The sequence below is a fragment of the Scylla paramamosain genome, chromosome 12 (genome assembly GCF_035594125.1).
Source record: "Scylla paramamosain isolate STU-SP2022 chromosome 12, ASM3559412v1, whole genome shotgun sequence".
Classification (NCBI taxonomy): Eukaryota; Metazoa; Arthropoda; class Malacostraca; order Decapoda; family Portunidae; genus Scylla; species Scylla paramamosain.
Window position 1 is genome coordinate 16,899,729 of NC_087162.1, and position 21,770 is coordinate 16,921,498.

A 21,770-nucleotide genomic window follows, 5' to 3' on the forward strand; every position below is an offset into this window, starting at 1 on the left:
GTAGAGACCAGAAGTAAGGCAAGCAGGATGTTAATATTCATCTTTACGAGTGTTAAAAGTAGAAGATCCAAAATTGTTAGTTATATTTGGCGCTGGTAAGACCTCATCCAGTTTATGCAGTTCTGGCTCCCACACTACACAACGATATCAAGTTAACTCAGTACAGAAGAGAATGATTAGAAGATACGAAAGGTGAGGAGTATTCCTTACGAAAGGAGATTTAAACTTTTAAACTTACATTCCTTACAGAGGCGTAGTTTAATGGAGGACATGATGGAGGTGGTATAAGGGATATAATAAGAGTAACATCAGCAAAATCTTAAGGGTCATAAATCAGGATAGTACATGAAATAACGGGTTCAAGCTTGGTTCAGTTAGATTGAAAAGAAAAAAAAAAAATAGGAAGAAACTAGTTCTCAAATAGAGGGGTAGATGAATACTCAGTAATAGCGTTGGTAGTGCTTAGTCATTACGAAGCTTTAGAAGATGATTAGACAAATTTATGGATGAGGATGATAGTGGAAATATATAAGTATGTTTCATGCGGGAACTGCCACGTGTACATCTGATTTTTTCTTCCAGCTTCCCTTATTTTCTTATTTTCTGGAGTGTGTGTGTGTGTGTGTGTGTGTGTGTGTGTGTGTGTGTGTGTGTGTGTGTGTGTGTGTGCGCGCGCGCGCGCTCGTGCACCTGTCTACATTAGGGTCAGTGTCGTCCGCTTTCGGTAACTGCTTTTATCCAGTTTGCTTCCAGGCCCCGCGTGCAGCCAGCTCCGGTAATCAATACTTTTGTTCCCGATGGTTAATTTCTTTATCTCTGCAAGCACTCAATTTAGCACTCGCTGTCCTCCACGTGTTCTTTCACTATCCCTTGCCATTATGTCTCGTCTTTTTTCTCGTTCACTGTTTAGCTTTATACGTCATGTCCTTTCTTTTCTATCCCTTCCTTTTCCTACCCTTAATGTTTACAATCTCTTTCCACTTGGCCTGGCAGCCTTTCAGCGGCTACTATTTTTGTGTGGTATTTTATGAAAGGCAAGCACATCACGGATACACATTGCAGTCTTGCCTCTGTCATGGAAGCTGTCAGTTCTCTCAGCATTTCTTCCTCCACAAATGCAAATACCGCGTCTATCAGGAATCTGCTCCAGTAAGGCTTTCCAGTGGTCGCGTATGCATATATATATATATATATATATATATATATATATATATATATATATATATATATATATATATATATATATATATATATATATATATATATATATATATATATATATATATATTATCTTAATGATACTGAGCTATTTGCTATTGTTATTCCCAGCTCCACTCTTTTGATTTATTGATTATCTCACGAATCATCGTATGCTGGGTCTCTTTTCACTCTTCCTCCCAGTCTTCAAAACTGACATTTCTTGACATACAAGTCAACTTATCAGTCCAGGTTCCGTTCATATTTGTTGTTATTATTGCAGTTTCAGATATGAGCTACCATTTCCAATTTTTTTTTCACAATTTGACTGTCGTCTACAGTTATATATATATATATATATATATATATATATATATATATATATATATATATATATATATATATATATATATATATATATATATATATATATATATATATATATATATATAGTACTTACAGCATGGCATGTAATTTGAATAAATGAACATGACAGGTGGAAGGGGGAGACAAGCCTGAGTCAGTCTACTGGACGTTTCCCCTCATGCAGGAAACTTGTTCGGTGCAACAGTCCTCATCTACATATCTGCCGTTGGAATTGCTTTCATCTATTTCAATAACTTCCCGTCCACCACCCCCGCAGAACTCTTCAGCTTCCGATCACAGACTTCGTTCAAGTCAAGGGAGCAGGCCGGCGTACTCTGTTTTCGGCAATATTTCAATATTCGCCAATCTGATGTACATGTGTGCGCGTGTGCGTGCGCATATATGTGTGTGTGTGTGTGTGTGTGTGTGTGTGTGTGTGTGTGTGTGTGTGTGAGAGAGAGAGAGAGAGAGTAACAACAGTAGGTTTGCATCGCATTGTACCTTCAACTGAAACTCCAATACAGGGCCACTTTGCTGCCTCGCTGAGCACTTCGTCATCCACCAGGTGCAGGTTTCTCTTCTGGCTCACCTTCTGTCATGATTAACATTCCTGAAGCACCACCGCACCGGACTCTTTGTTGCCGCGTTCCTCACCAAGACGCGAGGCAGAGGATTTCCTTATTATTTCGAACGTCTCGAGCGAAGGAACTGAGGCATTCATTTCACTCCATCAGCCTTCATTCCGGTAGAAGATTCCATACGATAAAGTTGTGGGTGGCCAGTAAGGTGATGTGGAAATGCTTTCCTTTGTCTTATTTCCCCCACAAGCGTTACCGTTCCTCGCCACAGTACATTATCATAAATCATTCATATTCACGGGAACAAGCACATGCGAGAAAGATAAGAGGCAAGACCACGGAAAATCTGTGCGTGTCACTTTAACGTCTTAGAACCGTGAGAAAACTAGACGTGGTAACATTAAAGAACCATTATTAGCCTATTTGACATCTCTTCACCATAACAAAGTGGTAATAAGCAGTGAGACTATGGAAGATAAGTAACATAATTTACCCATAACTGTAAGATTATGGAATGTCAATACACACACACACACACACACACACACACACACACACACACACACACACACACTCAACAGCTACAGCTAGAGAGTGTGCAGAAAAGGGCGTGCAGGGTCATCCTTGGCCCTGCATACACCACCTATGAAGAAGCCCTGACCACCCTGAGTCTGTCCAGAATATCCACCAGGCACCGAGAGGCTCTGGAGAAGTTTGGGAAGGGACTACTGCATCATCCGCGTCTCAGAGACATGCTGCCGCCCGACGCGCCTCGCCCTGTCCGTGCCACCAGACACCACAACAAAATAACGCCCCTGAAGGCGCCGCGCACGGACCGGTACAGACTCGGTGCGATTCCCACCATGGTGCGAGCCATCAATCAATAGTATTTCCCTCCTAGATTAGTCTTACCGTTAGGATTAATGTTAAGTTTTTCCCCATCCCCTATGTACATTTTCAGTTTGTCAACTGCCTAAATAATAAACCGTTTATTATTATTACAAGGGAAAGGAAACAGAGACCAACAAGGATGAAGAAGTGCCGTTACAAAGTCTACACCCACAGACACCATTCGATCTGATCTGATGTAAATTCTATGTAAACCCTGGATTCATTTTAGCTCGAGTAAGAATGAAGTAGGGGAAGTATTACATTCCACCACCTGTCCGGCTGTCGGGTGTGGACGAGGCAGGCAGGAACATGGTGGCGGTGTGGCAGGTAGCAGGCCTTTGTTGCAGGGCGGCCAGGGAAACAACCTCTCGTTCCTCCCGCCTGAATTCTCCATCCGTTGAGAAAGGCGTGATGGTTAGCGGGTCCATGTCACGTGCTGCTGACTAACATTATTATCTGCTACGGGAAGGAAACACCACCTAAGGAAAAGTCAGTTGGAAATTCTTTTTTTTTTTTATTCTATTTATTTTTGTAGCTGTCCGTTTATACAAGATACATTTAGCGACAGGAAAGAAATAAGAGAAAAAGTGTAAGAGACCAAATTGAGAGGTTAACAGATACATTTAGCTACAGAAAAGAGTGAAACGGGAAAGAGTGATGAAACCGAAGGAAGAGTGAGAGTAACAGAGGGTATACATTATACTCGTAGGACTCATAGTGTTGGTTTGTGTTAAGGAAAGAACAGGTAGGGAAATGAGAAAAAAGATGCGATAAATGTACAATGGAAAGAACAGGTGATGATCAGGGAGGTGTGAGAGAGCGGGAAGGAAGGAGGGCTGGACGAGTGAGTGATGCAGAGATGCGCGTTCCAGCCACACAAAGGGAACTGGAAAAGGAACGGAGCAGGGAGTGGCCGGAGAGGAGAGACAGGCGGCGCGAGGCAGGCAACAGAAGAAAGAGACGAGATGATGTTGGCTCTTTTTTTCTGTTTTTCTTTTTTTTCTCTCTCTCCTATTTTTATCCTCACTTCTATAACTGTCGACAAAATAGAGCTAAACTGGTCTTACACAACAAAAGAACACCTTTCTTGGCGTCTGTCCAGAAAAATTGCTGCAGCATGCCAGGTGCGGTGTATACGCTGGCAGAGACGAGAATGTAGGAAGTGTAAGGAATCGACTGTATCAATGACTTCTTCACCGACATGGCAAGAGACACATGCGATAATTATGAGAGGACACGTGACTCTCTTTTACCCTCCTTGCCAAAACGAAGGCGGCAAGCAGCCAAGCAGCTTCTCATAAATCCTGCCTGAGTGATGAGCGTTTTAACTTAAAAATCAATGGAGCGTTGGAAGCACGAAAAAGTTATCTGGATTCCACAAACGTTGACTCTGGCAGTGTTGGACAATCAGAACAATGGTAATTGAAACGCGCAGCTCTGGCCCGTTTTCGGAAACGCCTTGCTTCTCACTACGACTATTTTCCAAGGTCACTGAGATGATTAACCGGATTCTAAAGAGTGTTTCTCCTGTTGATAGTGTAGAAGTCTTATTAATTTGTAACTGGAGCCATAAAAACACCCTTAAAAATACGTGTAACTTCAACTATAGCATTTTTAAAGTAATGGAGGTGCGGCGCGGAAGTGTTTCTGAATATGGTCCGCTGTCTCAGCGTGTGCTTGTAACCCTGTGCCCGCCGCTCTCGCCTCACACCTGAACAAACAAGAGTAAATCCATAATGTAAATATTATACGCCATAAATCCTTGCAACGTTAATCAATACGTAAATAACCAAACCATGTATTTAGTTTATGGGCCTCCGGTGTTCGACAAGGGACGTTTTTTCGCCCTCTTTTTTCACAGGTCGCGATTAGAATATATTAGCAGTATTTTAAGAGCAGTGTGTATTTTTGTTCCCTCAGGAGAAAGCCTCTTGTCTTCTTTATCTTCCTCATGGTGACGGCCGGCAGCTGGTGGTGTGGAAGGGTGGTGGTGATGGTGATGGTGATGGGAGGTAGTGGTGGAGGTGATAATGATGGGCGGGTGTAGATGGCTGCTGGTGTTGAGGGGATGGGTGGTGATGATGGGGATGGGTAGTTGATAATGGGAAGCAGTGATGGGACTAATAATGATGGTATGACAATGACTGGTAGTGTTGAGAGGTCGTGAATGATGATGGGAAGTGGTGATGGGGTGATAATGATGGGTGAGTGATGATGGCTACTGGTGGTTAATGATAAGGGTGACGAAGATGAAGATAGAGGAATGGTAACAAATAATAATCCATGCTAGTGAAGAACAGATGATAATGATAGATGGTGGAAGTGTAAATGACAGTTATGTTGGGGCGACTAGCGAGTGGTACGTGAGTGGGTGGATAGTGGATGAACATATTGGAAGAGGGAGGGCGAATTGATTAGCAGGAAGGATGGGAGTGGCATGTCAAATACGAATAAATGAGAAAACTTACCTGCATATCGGAGGAGAACACACACACACACACACACACACACACACACACAGGCGGCTGAAGTGGCGGCAATGAGAGGCTGTGAGAGGAAGGGTCGCGCTGGATGGAAAGTAGAAGAGGAAAGTGGATTGAAGGAGTGAGTTCGGTGAAGTAGGAACGAGCAGGTGGCTGATTGAGTTGAGTGGGTTTGGTTGAAAGGTGGAGGGGCGGCCGTGAGTGGAGCAGTGAGTGGGGGAGTGAGTGGTGGTGATGGTGGTGGTTGAGGGTTGGGAGGTGGACGAGGTGCTGTACTGGCTGACTGGGTGTTAATTCCTCCATGAGCTTCTAATTCACTAGATCAATGAGGAGCACTTAATATGACGACCTAGAGAGAGTGAGAGTGAGAGTGTGTGACTGTGAGTGTGAGTGTGTGTGTGTGTGTGTGTGTGTGTGTGTGTGTGTGTGTGTGTGTCAGTCAGTCAGTCAGTCAGTCAACGTAAATTTCATCGCAAAATTCTGCATGAACCTCCTCCACAACCACCTTCATGAATTTTATATTAGACTGACAACCCTGACAGAAAAAAAAAAAAACCCGCTACTTGGCACCGAGGCAGCACCAGCATTACCTCCACGTTAACACCAGCACAATACTGTCCTCCGAGCACCACCACCACCACCACTGCCCTGCCAGCCAATATTGTTCACGGAGACCAGGCAAAACAGACAAGACGCAGTTCATCACGTTCCAGATGCTCTCCGGCCGTGTTATGAAAAGCACGGGTGGTGGCAGGCTGTTGGGAGAAGGTGTACAGGTGGGGAGAGAGAGTGGGGGTGAGCAACCTCTGTCTGAGTGACGTAATTGCACTGAACGTCTTATTTATGTACCAGTTAATGATGTGAACTCTTGTGATTTTTTTTTTTTTTTCATATTTCGCTGCTTAGAATCGAGAATGTTTCCTGAGTAAGGATTTCAACATTAGTCTGGCTAAGGGGTCAGAGAGAGAGAGAGAGAGAGAGAGAGAGAGAGAGAGAGAGAGAGAGAGAGAGACTTATTTCTTATTTCTTTGGGCGAAAAAGATAAAAGGAGAGAAGCCATACTTTTCCCGCACCTGGCGGCGTGTTATTGATGTTCGTACTGTTTCTAAGTAAATAATGAGAGATGTGAGGAACGAAAAGTCAGAATTTTATTCATCTTACCCTTTGTTTTCGATCATTGCCAGCCTTCTTCACACGTAAAAGGAAAAAGAAAACTGTCCTTCATCTTATCTTTTTTTTTTCTTATTTTTGGAATGGGAACATTGCACGTCCTTTTGGTAATTAAAATCATGAGAACCGCAACATTATTTTATGTACCCGTGGAGTGACGATATCGTAGATTTAGGTCTCGTCTCCAGTCTTCTATAAAGCTGAAATGAAGCTATTTATTTATCTACTTATTTATTTATTTGTTTATTTTATTCATCTTTTCTTTCCATGTGACTTTTACGTAACAATTCCAATAATAGACCTGAACGTAATATTTCGAATTATTAAGAGGATTCAGACCGTGACACTATCTTCCGTACGTATAAAAAAAATAAATAAATAAAAAGAGGGACGTTCGTGGAAGACCCTGTAAGACCTTGTTTGGCTCAGAATAAAAGAAAAAAGAACCAAAGTCTGAGAGATGTTAGAGGTATGGAATCAATAGACCTTCCCCCGAGTCAGACATCTGCTGGTTACACGCCTCTCTACTTCCGATCATCGACCCCAGGGTTACGTAACGCGTCCCCTTCGCCCACGGGAGTGTGACTGACGTGAAGATTTGGTCCCGTATTTCGCAACGTTTTGCTCTCCCATCAGGACTGCTCTCAAGGGACACGTTTGATTAGATGAGCTCCCACAGGTGTTTTTTTTTATTTTTATTATTCTTATTTATTTATTTATTTATTTATTTATTTATTGTTTTTTTTTAGTAATGCATGTTTTTTTTTTTTTAGTGATGCATGTTTTTCTTTTTCTTTTCTTTTATTTTATTTTAATGATGATGATGATGCAGGGATCTTCTAGTAAACTCTGGTATACTCTGAAACTCCATACCTGTTTCTTTATTTATTCCTTCCTATGATTTGAACTCTTCCAAGAATGAGGTTTCAAGATACTTATCCTTCAGTAGTGGATGATCCTTTTTACCTTTGTTTTGTGACTTGTCACCTCAGTGGGTCCTTTTTTTTTTTTTGCTCTTTGTTGTTTGCCCCTCCTACATAAAAGGAAAAAAAAAGTGACATAAGCAGAATTCTCAAGAGTCAGTAATCATGGCAGGCTAAGAAATAATGGGTTCAAGCTTGATGAAGTCAGATTTTGTAAAGAGATAGGAAGCAATTCGTTTTCCAAATAGCGGTAGATAAATGGAATAAATTTAGTAACCAGTCTGCTTGTACCGAGTTATTAGAAAGCTTTAAAAGGTCAGACTAGTTTATGGATGAGGATGACAGTGGAAATAGAAACTGCCACGTGTAGACCTGACGGCTTATCCTTGTTGAAACTATCACTAGAATCGTACTTCCACCCTTAAGATGCCAATATCTCCCACTATAGCCAATTAAGATTAGTCGAGATGAAGCGACGAGATGTTTCAGAAATACAGGGCGTGGAGCCACTTATCACCCTTTCACTTTGATACGAAACAATTAGCAGCACCAGAAGCAATGCGTGAAGTCTTTATGAACATCTACAAGGAAGTTAGCGATGAAAAAGGAAACATTCTGTAATTTTTTTCCTAGTTCATAGATTGGATGTGGCTTTAGAACAAGTAAATATGTCTCAGGGGGGGAAGGTGTACCAAGTGCCAGTCAAAGGGTCAAGCATCATACTGGGAACGAGAGGCAGTGGATGGTAGTTGTATTTTTCCTGTGACGATTATTCATATATTCAGTTGTGTCACTAGGCTTGGGTCCATTTCTCTGTTTTTCCACGTGACTCTTTGCTTATTCTGCATTTGTCTGTCGTCTATCAGTCTTTTTGCTTGTTTGTCTGTTTCTGTCTGTCTGTTCTCTCTCTCTCTCTCTCTCTCTCTCTCTCTCTCTCTCTCTCTCTCTCTCTCTCTCTCTCTCTCTCTCTCTCTCTCTCTCTCTCTCTCTCTCTCTCTCTCTCAAAATATACTGACCTTGGCATTAATACTGACAAAATTGCATGCATACAACATTCACTATAAAAAAATAATTTAGTGAAGCCATGCTTTGAACCTGATGGAAAACAATTAACAAACGTTACTGAATGTAAATGTCTGGGATTTGTTAATTTTTATGCATGTAAATTTTCGATATATTTTGAAACGGAAATGTTGTTGGTCTTTTTTAAGGAAATTCCACTGGAGTCGGGGATGCAGTGAAGAATAAAAGAGTGATATTGAAATACTGCACTAGTGAGAAAAACCAACCCGGAAGCAGGAATGTGCGTGCGTGGCCGGGCAAGGTTCAGCATCAAGCAGCAAACAAATAAATGAATAAATAAGTAAAATGATAAAATATAATGCATAAGTAAATAAAATGAAAAGGACATAAATAAGATTGATAAATAAGTAGAATGAATGATTAAGTAAATGAAATAAAAATAGGATGAAATAAAAATAATAACTGAGAATGGAAAGTAGAATAGATTAAAAAAAAGTAAAATTAATAACTAAAGTAAATATACAAGCGAATAAACAACATAGAATAGAAGTAAAGTAAAAATAAACAATTAAATGTGAAATAAGCAGATAAATAAATAGAAATATACATAAATGGATGAAACAAAGAGAAGAGTAAATAGAATAGATAAATACGTAAATGAATATATTCAAATAAGTAAATACAACAAGATAAATAATAAATAATAAAGCAATAGGATACTAAAGCAAAAAAAAAATTGAATAAAGAAATACGAAAACAACAAAATATATAGGTAAATAAATAAGAAAATAAATGAAAGAATGAATAAATAAATAAATGAATAAATAAGAATACTTGAATAAACCGATAAATAGTTGTAAAAGATAACTAGATAAATACACAAACAAATACTTTTTTCTTTACTTCCTTTTTGTTATCCTAGGCCAGTGCTCCCCTTGCATTTTAAAATAAATAAATGAACTAATAAACAATGTGGTTTCAGAATTTTCTAATCCGTTTGCATCTTGATTTATTTATTTATCTATTTTTTATTTATTTATTTTATTTTATTCTATTTTTTTTTATTTTGTGTAACTTATTTATTTATTTATTTATTTATTTATATGTGAGGGCGGGGAGTTTATTTAGCAATGAATGTATTAATCGAGGTGGAAATATTAAGTTTAAAAGGTTATTGAGGCTTGAAGTGAATCAGAAAACGACTCACAGCCAACACAGCCAAGGAAATGTTTGGTTCACAATAGCAATTTAAGAGTGTGTTGACTTGCCTAATGTTCCTGTGAGTTTTAATGTTGTGTTGTGCAAGCTTTATACATTTTATGCGGCAATATAAAACCGCACAATATTAATTTTAGTGTTTTATTAATAAGAGTTTGATTTTATCTATCTACTTATGGATAGATAGATAGAATCTGTCTATCTACGTACCTATGTACCTACTTATCAATCTACCTATCCATCTGTCTGTCTGTCTATTTACCTGTCCATCTCTATCTATCTATTTGTCTGTGTCTGTATTCACCTGCCTACCTACTGACCTATCTACTTACCTGCCGACCTATCAGTCTATCTATCTGTCTATCTATCTATCTATCTATCTATCTGTCCATCTATCCATTTGTATGCATCTATATCTGTTTTTTGTTGCCATTTTAAAGAAATCCATTACATCAGCTTGGTACTCTAGAGAACATGCTCATTCATTATCTAGTCATTTTATTCAGGTTCCCTTTGTACACACACTCATGAGTCCCAAACTGCTTTTTCCTTGCAGGTCAGACCGCCACCATTCCCTCAGAGACGCGCCTGTGTACTGCACCACTCCAGATCTCCAGCACTCAGAGAAATGAAACTGAGCGCTCACTGATTAGGTTAGACAAGCGATAAAAAACATAAGAACATTATAAAACAAGGGAAGCTGTTAGAAACCATCAGGCCTACACGTGGTAGTCCCTGTATGAAACCTACCTCATTTTGTTCCATAATTTTTCTATTCTTCTTTTAAAATTCCCAAATGACTCAGCACTAAAAACTTGATTACTATGTCTATTTAATTAATCTACAACTCTGTCTGAGAACCGGTTGTTTACTGCAGATTATAACCAACGAAATCTTTGTTTCATTCTTCATTTCCTTCTTTGTTTTTGGAAGGTCATACTCTTATGGATTATTATTATTATCATTACGTTTCTCATCTCGTCTTTATCTCTGTAGTTGTGGAACTGTAATTTTATGGTAGCTAATTATCAACGAAATATTTTTGTTTAAATAATCATTTCCATTCTGTTTGTATTGGTGAGATCATGCTGTTATGAACACTTATTGTTACATTTACGTTCTTATCTCCTTTTATCTCTGTGGTTGTTTGTTATTAACGAAATTTTTCTCTTTCACTCTTATTTCCTTTCGGTTTGTCTTGGTAAGGTCATGCTGTTATGGATTTCTGCATTTACGTTCATTTTCTCGTTTTATCCCTGTGGCTGTTGGGAGGGCTTGGTCTTGTTGGAAGAATGTTTAGTAAAAGGCGACGACCAGGCGCTGAGTGAGAGGAGTGAGGATGCCTCCGTTGTCTTAGTTCCGAAAATGACGCAGGCGTTACGTTCTGTCTCGACCATACCCCTTTAAGTTTGTTTGGTATGTGGGTGGATAAAACTTCCTCGCTATCATGCCCTTGTTTATAATTTTGTCATTTGATTAGGTAACTGAGAAAGGCTGAATTAGCAAGCGAGTGAAGGAATGAATGAACGCATCTTTTTTTTTTTGTCCATCAATATAACATTTATTATTTGTTTCCACAACGTTTCCAAAGGGTGAATACATTGACATAACTATTGTTAGAGAGAGAGAGAGAGAGAGAGAGAGAGAGAGAGAGAGAGAGAGAGAGAGAGAGAGAGAGAGAGAGAGAGAGAGAGAGAGAGAGAGGCGGTCTTTATTGATGCGATTATGTAAATAATTTAATATCTCTCAGTTTGTTGGTATGTCTGTCTGTCTGTCTGCCTCTTTCAATCAATCAGTCAATCAGTGTATGTATGTATGCATGTATGTATGTATCTGTCTATCTATACTTCTATCTGTCCATCCATGTATCTATCCATCCATCCATCCATTTTTATCTATTTATTCATATATTTGTCTGTTTATGTAGTATCTATCTTTCCATCTGTATTTATTTATCTACGAGTATGCGCGCATGTATGTATGGATGTATGTATATAATTATCTGCCTGTTCATGTATGCACACCCATGTATTCGTACTGTCTGCAACGTGGCTGCAGTCTAAGAGGCGACGGGGGTGGTATTGGCGGCAGTGGTTGCGGTACAATAGATACTGGTGTTGTATTCGCCTCCAGAGTGACCTTGAAAGCGAGGGCTGGCAGGCTGGCTGGCTGGCTGGCTGGCACGAGTTTGGTGGCAGGAGGCAGGGAAGCAAGGGGGCGGCTGAGGAGTGGAAGGCAGGGAGTAGATGGGAGAATGGGAGGGAAAGGAGGTATTGACTGAATTCGTGATGAAGGGAAGACTTAAGGGTGACTGACAATATGATAACCAAGATCAAAGAGGTGATACTGAAGTGATAACAATAAAGGTGAAGGTGATGATGGTTAAGCTTCTGCAAATTATAATGAATAAAGGTCAAATAAATCAAGTCAACCTTTCCTCTCACACGCTGCAAGGAACAGTAACCCCTGAGGTGTGTTTGAATAAGTGCTACAAATTTCCACGAGACAAGGTTGGTTTTTCAGAGAATGCGTGGCCTCAGGACACGGGATTTAGTGTAGAGAATGTGTATTTATTAGAGTGTGTTAGGTAGGAGACAATATAACGGTCTGACGGCCAAGTGTGAGTGATGCAAAATTAAACAAGATTATGGTGTGGATGTTTTAACTGAGTCGTAATTTACCACAAATCAAAGCATATTTACAACCCTGCTCTGTGTGTGTGTGTGTGTGTGTGTGTGTGTGTTTGTAATGGAGACTTAAATAGCATGAAACGTATGAGTCTGCATCGCGTCTATCTGGCCTGAAGTGCAACGTGGCTCTGCTCCCGTAAAGATCCCAAACCAGCGTACTGTAGCTCGAATTACAAGCGTTCTCTGTTCGGCAGCCGAATGAAGTGACCTTAAATATATCAACACTCATTAGGGGTTGTCGCACGGCCAGCGCACAGAAGAGAGAACGAGTGTTATTGACCGCTGGCAAGGCACCACTGGACCCTGCTACGCTCCCCTTATGTAATGTTCCTCAGCTTGAACCCTTGTCTATTTTTAGAAGAGCGATTGGGGGTTTAACTTTCCGTATTGATATTTGAGTTTCGCATCCCTGTACTGGATTCACTTCACCACAAGGAAGCCTTTCATGTAAGACTCGCCAACTTGGTCCCCTTTTTTTTTTTTTTTTTTCTTTTTAGAGGAAGAATTGGTGTTTATTTAACTTGTATTTGATGGTTGTATGTTTGTGTTTTCTTTGATCACTTAATTTTGTATTAGTACAGTTTCTTTCTGTGGGATTCAGGAGTTTGTGCCGTTTTACTTTTTTTTTATGAGAAGAATCTGTCTAATTTCCCGCACTCAGTAATAATTGCATGCAAGACTCACGTGTTTAAACTGCATATTGTTTGAAGGGGAAGGACTGGTGTTTAACTTTCCCTATAGGCACTTTTTTTTTCTTTTATTTATCTTTCAGTTTTCATCCCTTTATTCTTTGTAACATATGCAATTCCTTCAGGCAGGATTCGTTACCTTCACCCCTTTCCTATTTTTCAAGGGAAGGATTTGCGTATAACTTACCACAGGCATTTCAGTTTTCCACCTTTGTACTGTATTTATGGTAGCATGGCGATTGTTGTTGTTGTTGTTGTTGTTGTTGTTGTTGTTGCTGTTGCTGTTGTTGTTTGTGAGTGATAATCTATCCAAAACCAAACCAAACCGAACCAAACCTCCACTAACCTAACCTAACCTCATGTCACCTAAGCAAACCTAACACTATCTATGTTTAAGGTATGGATTTGTTTAACTATTCATATATGCATCCCAGGTCTTCATCATAGCCATAAGAAAAATGTACACTTCTTATCTCTTGTTGTATCCTAGTGTGCATTTCAACCTCTGTAGCTTCCCATGAGCATATAGGTTATTCATCGTTGCAACTGTATTATTTTAAGTATAAGGATTTTGTCTCTGTAACGTGCAGGCTTGTGATGTAGGACTAGTTTAGTTTTCTGTGCCTCCAAAGTGTTGCTAAGGATTCCCAACATAATGAAATAGTCTGGCGTAAATTAGACTACAATATTGAAAGACCACACTCACATCCAAGAAAGCGTTCAAATTTTAGTAAAGTTACCTTCATTCATTGTCTGTTTGTTTTGTTTTTTCTTTCATTCATTCTTTTCTTTTTGTTTCTTTTTATTTATTCATTTTTTCTTTCACTCATTCATTCACTCTTTCATTCTTTTTTCTTTCATGCTTTTCTTCCTTTCAATCTTTCTTTTTTTTCAATCTTTCTTTTCCTTTTTCAATGTTTTTCTTTCTTTCTTTTTGACTCTTTCTTATTTTATGTATTTCTTTTCCTTCCTTTCTTTCTATCTCTTTCATTTATTCACTCGCTCATTCACTCATTCATTTTTCGTTCTTCCATGTACTTCCGTAAATAAACCAATAACCGTCATTAGCTATCACACGGTTAATAAAGGGTGGCGCTGAGTATTTAATTGAATGCGTGGGCGAAGTTATCTGGCTTCATGCTGGGGAGTGTTGTGCTGTGCCAGTGTTACAACTCCGGATGGGTGGCAGATGTTCGCCCGCTGATTAATGAAGATGTTACATAAGCAGAGAGAGAGAGAGAGAGAGAGAGAGAGAGAGAGAGAGAGAGAGAGAGAGAGAGAGAGAGAGAGAGAGAGAGAGAGAGAGAGAGACTACCCCTTCATTCGTTAGGGTGCGTATTCTCTAATTCTCTCTCTCTCTCTCTCTCTCTCTCTCTCTCTCTCTCTCTCTCTCTCTCTCTCTCTCTCTCTCTCTCTCTCTCTTAACTATATTCTGAGGCCACATAAGTGATGAACAGTGTTTTTTCTCTCTTCTGTTGATGGTGCAAGGTGGAATAATCGACACATCCTTGATTTCATATTTTTCATCCATGTTGAAGGTGCAGAATAGAATTACGAAGACATCCTTGAAAATCCCCAACGAATTTCCACGAGAACCTGTTGATGTAAGAGATAAGACGAGGAAATGCTTATCGATACCGCGCTATTAAGTTAGATATTAATGACTTCCTCTTCTGCCTATTTCGTTTGTCACTAAATCATGGTCTTAAGTCGAGAAGTCGCTGCCCTCACTTCAGCTGTGTCTTGCTTTTATCCTTCAATCATTCAATCATAGGTCCTTTGATCTGTTTATAGTCTCCTTAGTCAGCGACCGTCTTCCCGTTTCTGGTTTTCATCTTTTGTGGGACTTGAATATCAAAATACCGAACAAACTAAATCGTTCAGCTCTTCTGCTTTTTCTTGTAATTATTTAAGGAATCGGCATTTGATTTTTCCTTTAATCTTGAACACTGATCTGCTCACAGTCTTCTTACTGTGGAACCCTCTTTCTGTTTCTAGTTTTCCTTCTTTCTGAAAAAAAAAAAAAAGAGGAGCATCGGGTGACCTTCAAAACTAAATTGGCTGTCCCTTTTGCTTTTTATTTTATTAGTTTTAGAGAACAAGATTGTGAAGTTTTTTTTTTTATCCATTTTTCCCCTTAACTTCCACTGCTTTTAAAGAAAAGTATCATGGCACCTCAGAAACTAAATTAGCCATTTATTTTGCATTTTCTTCTATTTCATTTAAGGAACAACATTGCGAAGCGAGTTTTTATATGGATTTTTTTCCCCTAGTCCAATCCTCCTGACACGTGGAAAAAATAAATAAAGACTACGGTAAAAAATGCTTATGGAAGTGACTGCTTTATGTTACTTCATTTCTGGTTCATGATTGCACTCCGCCCCTCTCTTCCAGGAACCATGACCAGGCTGGCAGTGGCGGGGAGTGCAGTTCAGGGCGAAAGGCAGTGATCCGGTTTGTTCATCGTCATCATCACAATTTTTCATGAATCCGGAATTATTTTACTGTAACTCGTAAGGAAATTCGATGTGTGTCAGTAATGATTAACGCTCTGCTGATGACTAGCGATGGTGATGACTTGAGATTGGTGATGAAGGTGATGAAGATAATAATAACGGTGATGATGATGATGGTGATGAGAACGGGGAATGAAGATTATAGCAGTGACAGTAGCGACGATAATAAAAATTCTAACGGTGATGAAGTTGATGATAATGAAGATGATGAAGATGATTAAGAGAATAACGATGAAGTGTTCTCAACGGTTAGCGGGCAAGAAAAAGGTAAAATCAATAGAATTTTGGTATAGAAAGAGAAAGGTAGATAGGAAGTGCATGTTGCAGATGAATGACTGTTTTAGCGTGGCCGAGTGAATACAGATATTTTTGTTCGTCTGGTAAAATCTGTGAATAGTGAAGATATTTTCATACAGAACAATTAATTTCCTGGAGAAAATAATCTAGTTCTGAAATTCATATCAAGATCAGAGTCAAATAACCTCCGGCAGAAAGAAGCTTGAATTGTTAAATGTTATTGCTTCTGTTGTGAATGTGGCCGATGAAGTGAATGTCCTTCCTGTGATGTACTTGTGCAGGCTCAGTGTCATATCCGCTTGTTTTCAAGATGACAGCAGCCCTGGTCATGTCAAAATCTTTCGGAATGTTTGGGAGATTTCTAGTGCTATCCATAGAATAGTATGATGCATCTCCCAATTGGACGTAAGTGGACATATTAAACCTGTGACTGCTAGGTAATGACCGTGTGGCACTTGCTACTTCATTCCACTAACTGTTTTACTGGAAAAGAAAAAAAAAAATAGACACGGAAAATCTAAAGATTCAAATTATCTGATTATCCCTGTTTGTGTCAGTTTTTTTTTTTTTTTTTTCAAGATTACTCTTGTACTCTAGACTTGCAGCATTACCTTTCATTCAGTTTGAGAAGCGATATCAGTCAATAGTTAATGAAGGAAATGCAGGTATTGTTAAGAGGAGGGCGCTGTAACGTGCGGACACACCTAAAGTGTCCTTATTAGTGACGCAGATCGTGATATATGTGATTACTTGCTCATCAAACTGGATCTGATTTGGACAACTTAACACTGTTGTCCCCGACGAATTGAGAGATCTTCCTTCCTTTCTTACGGGTGATGAGGAATGATGATGGAAATCTATGAGAGATACTGCGCTGCTCACCATTTGGCTGGCCAGCAAGAAATATGCCAAACATGCACTGTTTTTATTATACCTCAAATTAATAATCTGCCAGCGATGAAATAATGAGCCTCAGCGTGTTTCCTGTGAGGTGTGTGATGTGCAGGGTTGCTGTCGGGTAAAGAGCTTAGTGACAGGTAATGTAATCTTGCACTAAGAAATTTTTGCAAGTAGTACCCTTGGGAAGCCTGTCACGCTGTATTCATTCATCACTCCCATTATATGATCAGGCACAGCCCCGGGGAAATTAGGTGTAGAGATACGAGGACATAACTGACGCCTTACTGCAAATGATATTGTACCAGCTGCTGCCCCGGCGTGAGCTTCTGATGATAAATGTTAGAAGTCTTTGTGGAAATTAAACATGTAAGATAAATAGAAAAATACTGAATTCTTATCCCTACAGAGACTATTTCATTAACACACTACAACCTACAGCTTTTAAGATATTATCCTGAATTCTTTTTAAGCAAGAAAGTATGTGAATGACCAGAGTAGAGAAGATCGTGAGCATGTGGTCTTGTTAAGTTATGTTACGTTCACACACACACACACACACACACACACACACACACAGATCTGCGACGGAAGACACTACATGTCGCGAAACTCAGAGGTGGTTGTCACGTGGGCATATTCATGGAGGCAGCACAGTCATGAGACAGATGCGAATTTATCACACGAACACTATGCTGCCAGCACACGAACACTATGCTGCCAGCACACGAACACTATGCTGCCAGCACACGAACACTATGCTGCCGGCACACGAACACTATGCTGCCGGCACACGAAGACTATGCTGCCGGCACACGAAGACTATGCTGCCAGCACACGAACACTATGCTGCCAGCACACGAACACTATGCTGCCGGCACACGAACACTATGCTGCCGGCACACGAACACTATGCTGCCGGCACACGAAGACTATGCTGCCAGCACACGAACACTATGCTGCCAGCACACGAACACTATGCTGCCGGCACACGAACACTATGCTGCCGGCACACGAACACTATGCTGCCAGCACACGAACACTATGCTGCCAGCACACGAACACTATGCTGCCGGCACACGAACACTATGCTGCCAGCACACGAACACTATGCTGCCGGCACACGAACACTATGCTGCCGGCACACGAACATTATGCTGCCAGCACACGAACACTATGCTGCCGGCACACGAACACTATGCTGCCGGCACACGAACATTATGCTGCCAACACACGAACACTATGCTGCCAGCACACTAAGACTATGCTGCCAGCACACGAACACTATGCTGCCAGCACACGAACACTATGCTGCCAGCACACGAACACTATGTTGCCGGCGCACGAACACGACAAGAACTGGACGGATGCAATATGGAAATAAAGTGGGCGGCAATACTAATTTTAATTAAATTTTTCTTTGCCTATAACGACGGTGGACACAATTCAGCTTCACCTCTTTGATTTTGGACGTAGGTGGTTGTGTCCTAGTTTTTGAAGGCCTAGATGGTCGCCCCTGCCCGTTGTGACGCAGGCAGGGTTTTGATGACACATTTGCAGAGGTACATCCCACCTCAATTATCTGGGTGGAGAGTTTAGTTTTGGCTTGGAGGCAGCGCAGGTTGAAAATATTTCAGTCTAAAGAATAATGGATGGCTACACCAGCATATCTTCCAACATGACTGGGACTGGTCAAGGCCACCAGAAAGACGTTAAATTAGACAGGAGCAAGTGCAAAACCCTGTTTGACACCGGTTTCCACTAAAAAGATTTTGAGAGTAAGCTGCAGGTTTGTGCTCAAGGTTGCATACCATCATGAAAACTGTTTTAAGATTATAAAAAATTTTGCTGGATTCCTAACTTCTCCAGGACTGACCATGAGAGGGGTATCAAGAGGTCTTTTTTTTTTTTTTTCAGGACTCTTGTTTGAGCTGACGGGTAGAAAGAGTCACATGAGTGGTGGTGCGATCTTTACGGAAACACTACTGGCTTTGTAAAGTCCCTTTCAGTAAACGCAATGACCACAACGATATGAAAACGTAAGGAAATAAGCGAACCTGCAAGAAACCAGTACGCATACACGTGCCGGTACTTATGTAAAACATCCCTGGCTGTATTTGCCCGTCATCCTTGTCTATAAATTTATCTAATCTTTTAAAGCTCTGTTGACACGGCATTAGCAAACTCATTAATAATTCTGTTCTAGTCATCTACCACTATGAGAACCAGTTCTCAGTCTTCTTATTCCTTCCCTCTAGTCTCTCTCTCTCTCTCTCTCTCTCTCTCTCTCTCTCTCTCTCTCTCTCTCTCTCTCTCTCTCTCTCTCTCTCATTTGATCAAACTTTGACCCGTCAGTTTTAGCTCTATTTTGAAAAATAACCCTAAGAATTTTGCGTACATCCCCCTTGGTATTCTCTTGTGCCACTAAAATATCTCCGTCGCATTCATTCTAAGTCAGTGCCTCAGACGGAAAAGTATGATTTTAAGAAGTATTATTCCAGCAACTCGATCTGCGCTTTCTTAAGAGGTAGTTATTGTGTTGGTGCATTTTAGCACCCTCTCACCCCAATAGATACGAGAGAAAAAAAAAAAAAAAAAAAACGACAGGAATTATTTTTCACTTTTTTTTTTTTTTTTTTTTTTTTTTTTTTTTTTTTTTTTTTTTTTAAGTGTTAACAACACCGTGCTGTACCTTTCTACTTCAGGTTTTCGCTTAGTCTACTGAATAACTTAGATGCGTTTCCTGGGACGGTAAGAGAGCTTATACATAATTTACACTCTTCCCTCCCCTCTTAGCTTTCCCACATTGGTAAAACAGAAGCAGTTCGCCACCTTGTACATGTTTCACTCTCCCTGAGACCGTATTCTGAAACACTTCTGCGTTGCACCTCCACGGCATTTAAAAAGGCTCTACTTAAAGTTACACGAGTTTTTAAAATGTGTTTTGATGGTTTTTGTGACAGATTAACGATATTTCTACAGTTTTAACAGGAGAAACACTCTTGAGAATCCGTCTGGTCATCGCCGTAGCCTTTAAAAATAGTAGTGAGTGAGTAGAGCGTTTCAGAATAAAGACCCTGGCATACAGTGAAGAGCCTAATGAGTCACTTCATTAAAGAGTCCTACCATATTTTTTAAGAAGCTTTTATGTAATGCTTCCTGTTCTACTGTCGTTGTTTTGTGTAATGAACGCCTTGCTTCCATCGCCTGCTTTTTATTCCGTATACTTCACCTCCTTAACTTCCTTCCTTCCTTCCTGAGCAGTCTGACACACACACACACACACACACACACACACACACACACACACACACACACACACACACACACACACACACACACACACACACACACACTCACTCACTGCACCTTCTTTTCAGGGTATCCTTTCCCTCCGTTTATTTTCTATTTGTACTTTCACCATCTTTGATATCTCCTTGCCCTCAGCAGCTTTGTTCTTCTAAAAAAAACTTCTTATTTTCCTTATAAAAGTATATTCCCCTTGCATCTTACCTTCGTAGTAGTTCACTTATCTAACCTTTTCATTTTTTTTTTTTTTTTTGAGATTTTTGTCTTGTCCGCTTTGTGAGTAAATCCTGTGTTATGTCTTCCCCTCTGACTAATTGTTTTGCTCCATTGTTACACCATTCACTGCCTTCGTTTCCCTTCCAGCAACTGTCATACTCAAGCTATACAGCTCTTTTTAGAGAGAGAGAGAGAGAGAGAGAGAGAGAGAGAGAGAGAGAGAGAGAGAGAGAGAGAGAGAAAGAGAGAGAGAGAAAGAGAAAGAGAGAGAGAGAGAGAGAGATGGGGGGGTAGGTGGAGGGGAGGAAGAGAAAGAAATATATGTATAATTCAAAAGTTACATACCGAAATTCGAAGTATCATGTATCCCTCGTCATTATAACATGAGCCATTACAGAGCCACCTCCCACAAAGGCTTCTCAGTGTCCTTCATGAGTCACAGCAGCGGCACTTTCTACAAAGGTACTCTGCAGGATTGTTTGAAATATCCAGTGCTGTCAGTCTCTCTCAGATCTAGTTTGTAAAGGACGGATCATCCAAGGATCATTCGCCTTGTTGACTTGCTTCTCCAAATCCTATTTGTGTCTCGTCCTGCAGTGTTACATTCCTGATTGGCAGGAAAGCAGTTTAGAGTCTCGTCGGTAAGACGTCCTGGAAGGCTCCCCACCCGCCGAGGTCGCCGTCTTAATTCCAAGTTCGTCAAGGACAATCCTTCTTTGCTGCGTTGCGAATGGCGAGGCGAAGCTTTCCTGGTATTGGCAGCACGAAGGTGGACGCTTCCCTCAACACTCCTAGAGAACACAACATATACTGGATTCTAGACAGCTGCTCTCATCTTTGTATCATAATCAAGGGTGAGTCAGTCTGTCACTTGCCCTTCAACATCATTAAGATACCGGAAGGTGGTCACACGGCTCTCCCCAGCCACGATGACAACGCAGGTCTCGTCACGTCTCGCCCGTCACGTCACACCTCACAATCCCATTCTTCACACAACCAGTTTTTTCCTTCATCTGCTTCTGCTTTTCTTGTCACATGTGCTGCATATCAACGATTTTTGCTATTTTTATGATCTCTTCAATTATGATGTGATCTCTTTCAAGTTGACCTTAACGTCTGTCGTACAGCGTTTCCTAGCATTCTCTTTCCATGTTTCTCTTCATCAGTAACATTTTTCACTGACTTAATAAAGTTTTCACCATTGGCGTCAATATATATGAAAATGTTTTCTTATTGTACACCTTATAGTTTAAGAAAGCCCTTAATATGTGTGTATATTTCCCGAATGCTCAAAGTAATTCTCAGAG

The 21,770-nt window shown here is 40.3% G+C and overlaps 1 long non-coding RNA gene across 1 annotated transcript in view; it reads left to right on the forward strand.

The window, feature by feature from the left end:
• The window catches only part of LOC135105436 (uncharacterized), a 49,459-nt gene extending 31,972 nt beyond the window's left edge, over window positions 1–17,487 (forward strand). The window contains exons 2-3 of the long non-coding RNA XR_010270841.1: window positions 10,406–10,502; window positions 15,623–17,487. This is a non-coding gene — a long non-coding RNA (uncharacterized LOC135105436). The remainder of the gene's footprint in view (window positions 1–10,405; window positions 10,503–15,622) is intronic.
• Window positions 17,488–21,770: the final 4,283 nt, after the last annotated feature.